Genomic DNA, 6142 nt, shown 5'->3' with positions numbered 1-6142 from the left:
GAACAAGAACAATTTAGTTTTTTACGCACTAATTTGGTGGTTATCTGTGGAAGTAACTTTGTTTTGTTGATTTACGAGTTTTACGATTGTTTGGATGGTCAGTTGGGAAGTAATAAATTGCAGCTTCAAACTTTTTGTTGGACGAACAGTAGTTCACTGGAACAAAGGATTCTTTTGTTTGTGCTTAATTAAATACAGATTCATTAACATAGCCAACTATTATTTGCGAAGTTAGTTTTTTTATTTCAATTTATATAGGTAGGTATACCTAGCTACTATTAACTGTAGGTAGGTAGGTACTATAATACTGTCATAATTTGATTATTTTCTATTGATAAGTATGTTAATATTTTTAATTCAGTAACTATGGAATAAAAAAAAATGAAATAAGTACATAAGTATATCCACTAAGTACATTTAACACTTAGATTTAAGACCTAATAAAAATTCTTATTCCAATTTGTCGAATGTCTCCTTGGCGATAGGAACGATTAGCAGAAAACGAGAAAAAGAGTGCACTAGTGCTTGCGTTAGGTACCTACATACCATTACCTACTTAGTACCTACCTATATCCTACATTGTAATTTATATACTGCTACTAATATTGAATAGGAAATACTTACGATTAAAATTAAAGAAATAATATCTACTTATCTAAGTAGGTACCTACTAATTGGATGATTCAATATTTAAAAAATTAGGATAATTTTCAATTAGGATAATTCATAAAACAAATAGTCTTTTTAAGTTTAAATCTTGTTTAAATATAGTCCAAAGATTAGGGTTTCGTACGTAAACTGTAAAACGAACCCTATTAGGTAACCCCTTCTCATCCGTCTGTGCGTGCGTCTGTTGCCAGGCTGTCTGATAAACAATGAAAGTAAGACACAGTGCTGTGCCGATTCGATTATTTATCTAATCGATTAATCGATTATGCGAACCAAGATAATCGATTATTAATCGATTATCTTGTTCGAAATAAAAATTGTTACATTGTCTTACCTCCAGATTACAAAAATGAAACAAAACTGAATTAAATCACATATTTATTTAAAATAAAACTACTAGATATTAAAAATCAAACAAATACATCAATAATTCCCAATCTGTGACCAGTTAGCATTTAAAAAATGATGTAATCTAGATGCTTTGGCAGAAGGCTGTTCCGTCTTAAATTTGTCAACTGACCTCTTGTCCTTGCAAGTGGAGGTAATTCTAAGTATTGTCGTAATGTTATTATGTTTTCAGTTGAAGATGTAGATGTTGCAATAAAATTTGATTTCTTTCGCTCAAAATGATCCCAGATCGATAGTTTTGCAGTTATTGCTCAAGTTGTTGTGGTTGTGTAATTACTAGCTCACTAGTCCCTTGAGTGCTGTTTCTGAGATAAATTAGTTCTTCGAGACAACGTTGTTGGGCATTTGTTGCATAACTGTCCGTACCGAAACCGAGTTTTTTAAAACGTGGATCCAGCAGACAAGCTATTGCCACATGTTTGTTGTGTAGGGTTACCATAACTTAAATGGCTTACTCCCAATCGATTGTATCGAAATGATAATCGATTGCAAACGATCATCTTGATAATCGATTAATCGATTAATGATAATCGATTCCGCACACCACTAGTAAGACATTTCAAGAATATTGACATTTTCAGAGATGAAATGATGCTGCAGAAGTTATAACAAAATGATAAACACTCTCGGTTAAGCAACTGTTGGGGGTTTCTTTAGAGAACTGCCGCACGTATTATAGGTTTTTTGTGGGAGGGGGAGGGGGAGGAGGAAGGGGGAACCCTCCCACCAAAAGGGGAAAGTTAGGAAACCAATAGTTTTGGAGAAAAATCAATTTTCCTATTCTAACCTCAAAATGTATGGAATTGGTGTAAAATCATTTTAACTAAGCATTAGACGATAGTAACAAAAATTTACGATACATAAATAAAATACAAACAAGTTTGAAAACCTACGTAGTTTTTTTTTATTTGAGTGGGAATCGCCCTAAAGTCGCTTCTGGCACTCGCCGGCCGCTGCCGCGGCACGCTCGCTTCGCTCGCTCGGCTCGTGCGGCAGTTCAAAAGTTAACCTAACACGCTCGTCGCTTCGCTCCTCGCTACCTATTTGGATATTTAAAATAAATGTTTAATAGTTTTTTAACCTACCTACGTAGATTTTTTTGTTTGAGTAGGAATCGCCCTAAAGTCGCTTTTGGCACTCGCCGGCCGCAGCGTAAAGTCACAGTACACTGAAATGGAACGTCTTGGTCCGCTTTTTTTGCACAACAAAACGGATAAATGTACTTTTTTCGCACAAAAATTATTAACTTTAAAAATTAATAACTAAAAAACTACAAGTCTCCTAACGATAATATTTTGGAATTACAATCTTACATTACCTAGCTAACTAAAAATATAAATATTTAAAACAAATTCGTGCGGCAGTTAACTAAAGCCAACCCAACTGTTGGGACCGTTGTAAATTGGATGGGTGACATTTTTTTTTTGCAGTTTCAGTTTTAAGATATTTGTACGAAACCGTTTAGTGTCGCGGGTCCGACTCACTAGATCGATTTTTTTATTTTCCCTACCTTCAATGAGTGCCTATTCCAAATTCCAATATTACTTACCTATTTATCATTCATATCCATTATCATTAATAGATCATTTGCCAACAATTTGCCTCACTTGAAAAATGCACACAATGCGGTCTAATCAAGATTGACGCAATCACCATAAACGTCCCCTTTCCCACACGTCAACTGTCAAGCTCTCCAAGTTTCCCATCAAATCTCAAATTGCTCATTCACACTTGACAGCGTCCAGTCAGCGGCACTTGGCCTCAAGATGTCAATAAGTCAAATTCCCTCGTCTCCGAGTTGAGCGAGCTGGCGGAAAGAAAAGGAACTGTAAAACGCTATTTAAATTTGGAACGCACGCTGTGTTCGCGCGCTATGTGTCCCTTTGAGACCACGCGAGCGCAGCATGGCGGCCGGCGACACGCTGGCTGGCCGGAGCCCGCCCTAGCGCTCATTACATCGACGTTGCACGGTGAAATGAACATTCTAGATTTATGGGAAGTGAGCAGAGTGACACGCTCGAAATGTAATTATGATGGGAATTCGCGAATTCGCGAAATAGGTAGTCGTCAGGTGACCGCCGCGGTTCGTTGAACCCGAATAGCGCGGATTGAAAAATTCATTGAATTGTCACTTAATGTGAGAAAGCAATGTTAATTTGGATTTTTTAATTCCGTTTTCTTGGAAATGGTCCTAATAGACTGGGGTAGAAGCCTTTAAAAATAATAAAAAGATAAAAAAAATCGCAGTCGGATGAAACCCATTAGAAAAGGAGGGGAATATGATGAAAATAAAAGGAAAAATAAATTACGGTCAATCCGAGTTCGGGAAGTGGGAGGGGGGAGCTTTTAAGAGAAAAAATGGTTTCTCTCGATTTCCGACAAAACTACAAGTCCTACGGAAAAAAGTTCAATGGCAAAGTTGTAGGTACCTAATAAAAGTTCTACAACTTTTGTATTCACAATTTTTTCACATAACCTTAAAATTTAGGTGAAAAATTCACAAAACCAAGTTTTTGGTTTTTTATTTTTATCTAGGACTTCAAAATTTATTTTTTTTTCTACGAAATTTGGTGAAAACTTACCATACCTAATATTATGTCCCAAATACACTGTAATTCATTTGATTGAAAATGTTTATTTTTTCAACTTATTTTGAATTAATACCAAAAAAACAACCTAATTTTCAATCGAAAAGTCACCCGTCAAAATATCAGCTTTTTTCAAAAACTTGGGGATCCTTTTTTTATTGAAATCTCTACTTTCATATGGTGTAAAAAAAAATAAACATTACCATAGTAAATGTTCTCGGGAAACGCATACAAACAGTGTGATAATGAGCTTTTAGTACCTAAATCAGGCACACTTCTCGAACGACCTGAAATGTTTTTATCGACATCATTTTGCTTTTGAATATGCTGTAAAATATTAGGTAGTTGTATCGTAACTTACAACAGATGATTTTTTTTCTTTTGAAATATTACCGAAAAGCCGATACAAGAGAAAATATAAGTAATTAACCAATATCCAAAACCGTGTCAGCTAGTCTTGAATAAATTTCATTTCGTAATTCTAAACCAGGATAGCCAAAGCCAGGGCCACTTTCGCTCGGCTGCGACCCGTGTGGCAATTGAGTAAATTAACGCGGAGGCTTTTCCAGTCCAATGTAAAAACTGTATTGCTATACGGGTGTGAAACATGGAAGGTCACAAAGGACATCACGCGCCAGCTGCAGGTTTTTGTTAACCGCTGTCTCCGCCGAATCATCGGAATTTATTGGCCAGAAACTATCTCCAACGAGACCTTTGGAAATACTGCGATGAGACACCGATCGCCCTTCAGATTAAACGCCGTAAGTGGGGCTGGATTGGCCACACGCTACGTAGAGACCCGGAACACATACCAAAGCAAGCTTTGGATTGGAACCCCCAGGGAAAACGGAAACGTGGCCGTCCAAAGCTCACTTGGCGTCGTACTGTTATCGCAGAGGCCAAGTCAATCGGAAGGTGCTGGAGCGAGATAAAACGAGCTAGGGGCCTTAGGATATTAAGTAAGTAAGTAAGTAATTCTAAACACCTACCCCTACATACGTTTTCTAGACTAATAAGAGAAATACTAATGGTCGTATTTCTTTTTTAACGTTTAGTATTTCTTTATTAGGTACTTAAAGCATTAGGTACTTTTAAAAAAGAAATAGGTACTAAACGTTATTTGTGAATTTTATTGAACCTGTTTTTACTCAAGGAATTCCTAATTACCTATCTACAAGTGAGGTGATAGGTAATGTAACTAATAATTACCTACGACATAATATTACCTAGGTATCTTGTCAATAATCTGTACATACCTACTTACTTATCATTTTACTTTATATTTACTGTAGGTATATTTAATGTAGAGTACCTAGGTATTCAAATGCCGCCTCCTTGGTACAGTGGTTAACGCGTGAGCGTAGAGCCGAGGGGTCCTGGGTTCGATTCCCGGTGGAGACAAAGAAAAAAAATGTCTCGGTCTGGCAGGACACAGAAGGCTGATCACCTACTTGTCCCTAAAGAAAATCGATCAGTGAAACAGATGTATGCATAATGCATCTGCCCCTTACCCCACTAGGGGACATGGTACTTCACACACACACCTAGGTATTCAATAGAGCAGGCACCTAGGTATATCTTCATTGTACAGAAACCACCATCTGAAATTTTACACATTTTAAATATATAATAATATATTATACATACAATTTTTCCGTTACAATATGCAACCAACCACTCGAAAACATCGAACATTTTATTTCAAACAAAAAAAAAAGCGTAATAACCGAAAAATCTCTTAATTCGCATATTAAAACATGTTACCGCCAAAACCCAATATGGCCGACAAAGCGCGTCTCGAGTGGCGCGTTTGTTCGCGATCAATAGTTTTTTAATTTCTTTTTTTTACCACAATCGAAGGCACGAAATTGTGCAGTTGAAAGGAAATTAGGGACCCTGTTGGCTGGAGGCCACTTGAGATCTGAATGAACTTAACGGCGACTAGGTAGTTTTTGTCCAGGTAATATTAAATGGACCGTTAATAAATTTCCGATCTAACTGATTTGTTTTTGTATTTTGAGTTGGGGTCATGTTAGTCGATTGTGAAAATGCTAAGGAAAGTTACGGTATAAAAAAAAAATCGGTCTTGAGGCATTCGAATCCTCGTCTTTAATTTTTAAATATTTATAAATTACAATGGGTACACTACATTATAAATCGATGATTTTTTTATAATATATCAATTAATTATAACTTTTTCTCATTTTTTGCATGTGTAATGTAATTTTTAACTGAAAAATGTGTGAACACACTCAATTAATGAACAAGGTGTTTGACGATTGAAAATGGACGACGTCAAAATCGGTTGAATAGTTTTTGAGATAAGCACAAATAAGTGAAAAGACATACAAACAAAAATCCTAATAACCCATGATTTGGATTGAATTATTTGAATCGACTTTCATATTTTACTTACATTGACTTATATGTAACTAGCTTACCGCCCGCGGCTTCGCCCGCTTTGTCTAAAACCTAAT

Source organism: Colias croceus, chromosome 18 (genome assembly GCF_905220415.1).
Source record: "Colias croceus chromosome 18, ilColCroc2.1".
NCBI lineage: Eukaryota > Metazoa > Arthropoda > Insecta > Lepidoptera > Pieridae > Colias > Colias croceus.
The sequence above is the reverse complement of the archived record's forward strand: the minus strand, read 5'-3'. Positions refer to the sequence as shown.